Genomic DNA, 1,934 nt, shown 5'->3' on the forward strand with positions numbered 1-1,934 from the left:
AAAAAGTTGCGCTTGGAACTTGTGGTGCATGGACCAAAATGAAACCATTGGATGTAGTGGAGATAGAATAAACTACTGAAATGCTTAACATGTGAGCATGGTCTGTTCTGCTAATGTGAATATGGTATCAGGATTGTGGAGCTTACCTTCCCATCCCCCTGTATGTTCATCTGTGTAACTGGGAATTGACTAAATAAGCCCACATGAAAAATGACAGTTTACTATAGAATACTACAATACTTACTATAGAATTCTATAGTAAACTGTAGTATACTGTATAATACTATACTACACACTTTCGTATCCCTCGATAATGTGTAGTACTTACGATGGAATGTTGTAGTATACTATAGTACTAAATACTATGGTATTATCTGCAAAATAAAACACTGTAGTAAATATTACAGTAATGTCCACAAAACAATACAGTCTGCAAAAATACTACACTTTTGTAACTGGTATATACTACAATATTACATTTGCATATACCCTGACCATTCCCCTACCCCATATCCCAATTTGTGCCACCCGTAAGTGAGAAACCTACGTGCTAAGTATATATCAAATATTGTGTTACCTACAGGTTATAGAAAAGAGCAGAAGGGCTGAACTATCCGTTCAGACCCCAGTCCTACCTACCTACAGGTTATGGAAAATGTGCTCTTTTAATATTTCTCCTAGTAGGTTTTCTGAAGTAGAAAGCCTCCACTTCTATGTTAAAGATAGTAAAAAAAACCACTATATTAAATACGGCAGTAATGTCCACAAAAACATTGCAGTAAATACTACAGTATACTACAGTCCACAAAAACATTACAGTAAATACTACAGTATACTACAGTCCGCAAAAACACTACAGTAAATACTACAGTATACTACAGTCCGCAAAAACACTACAGTAAATACTACAGTATACTACAGTCCGCAAAAACACTACAGTAAATACTACAGTATACTACAGTCCGCAAAAACACTACAGTAAATACTACAGTATACTACAGTCCGCAAAAACACTACAGTAAATACTACAGTATACTACAGTCCACAAAAACACTACAGTAAATACTACAGTATACTACAGTCCACAAAAACACTACAGTAAATACTACAGTATACTACAGTGAATACTACAGTAAAGTCAGAAAAAACACTACAGAGAATACTATAGTATTTATACCATAGTATACTATGGTATTTTTTTGGGAGATGGCAGTGAAGAGTGATGGGTGAAGAAAAAATCCTTTCAGAACATGTGCGTGGACTATGTTGATACAGTGTATATAATAGATATTGAAAAACTGCTGAAATATGTCAAATGTGAGCGTGGTTTATAATGTGCATATGATAGCAAGATTGTGGAGCTGATCTCCCCGCCCCCCACCATTCGAGCCAGCTGTGGCGATGACTGCTGTGGAGTAATGCTGTGGAAGCAGGTAAGAATTATGATGACGGATCAATGCCAGATCTCAGGTGTAATTATCCTTCCCTACCCTCTACCCTGAGCTGAACGACTGCACATCATGGGAGAGGGAGAGGAAAAGGGAAGGAGAGAGGGTGAAGAGAGAAAGGAAAAGAAGAGCGAGGCGGTGTTTGGGAGAGAGAGAAGACTGGGTGTGTGAGAGAGAGAGATAAAGAGAGGGGTTAGAAAGAAAGAGAAAGAGAGATGTTGGAGACGAGACTGAGAGTCATTTTAAATCAGGAGACCTTGTCATGACAGTTTCCAAGTAAAAATAGTCATGTTTAAGCTTCCGAAATAACCCAGTCTCCCTGGGGGCAGAGCAGAAAAAAGCAGAAATTCACAGGGTCTATTTTTAAGAGGAACTGATATGACTGTAGATTATGACCCAAATGGCACCCTATTCCCTACATGGCACCCTATGGACACCGGTCAAAAGTAGTGCACTATATAGGGAGTAGGGTGCCATTTGGGATGT

The 1,934-nt window shown here is 38.4% G+C and overlaps 1 non-coding gene across 1 annotated transcript; it reads left to right on the top strand.

Moving 5' to 3' along the window:
* The first annotated feature begins 653 nt into the window (after positions 1-653).
* On the top strand, positions 654-707 carry LOC112220424. The gene has a single exon (XR_002948858.1). It is a non-coding gene; the product is annotated as a U7 small nuclear RNA (small nuclear RNA).
* Positions 708-1,934: the final 1,227 nt, after the last annotated feature.

This window comes from Oncorhynchus tshawytscha, linkage group LG20 (genome assembly GCF_018296145.1).
Source record: "Oncorhynchus tshawytscha isolate Ot180627B linkage group LG20, Otsh_v2.0, whole genome shotgun sequence".
Classification (NCBI taxonomy): domain Eukaryota; kingdom Metazoa; phylum Chordata; class Actinopteri; order Salmoniformes; family Salmonidae; genus Oncorhynchus; species Oncorhynchus tshawytscha.